The following is a 434-nucleotide window of genomic DNA, read 5'->3' as shown; positions in this document are numbered from 1 at the left end:
ACAGCCGCCCCACACGGACCCCAAACCCCACAGAACACACGCAGACCCCATTCTTGTGCCCCACACATCCGGACCCCTTTATTGCTCTGCCCCACATTGGGGTCTCTGCCGGGTGCTGGGGGTCCCCCCACAGCCTCGGCTGTCCCACGGCGTCCCCACGTCCATCCACGGCCCTACAGCGCCCCCTATGGGTCCAACCCCACATCACTGCATATCCCCCCCATATCCCCCCATATCCCCACATCCATCCACAACCCCACAGCGCCCCCTATGGGTCTGGCAACCACCAACAGCCCCACATCTGCCCCCATATCCCCACACCTCCCCACACCCCTATGGCTCCAGCGGCCACTGGCAGCCCCACATCTCCCCATATCCCCACCTCCATCCATGGCCCCACAGCGCCCCCTATTGGTCTGGCAGTTGCTGACAGC

This window comes from Meleagris gallopavo, unplaced genomic scaffold, assembly GCF_000146605.3.
Source record: "Meleagris gallopavo isolate NT-WF06-2002-E0010 breed Aviagen turkey brand Nicholas breeding stock unplaced genomic scaffold, Turkey_5.1 ChrUn_random_7180001860611, whole genome shotgun sequence".
NCBI lineage: Eukaryota > Metazoa > Chordata > Aves > Galliformes > Phasianidae > Meleagris > Meleagris gallopavo.
This window is presented reverse-complemented; position numbering follows the sequence as displayed.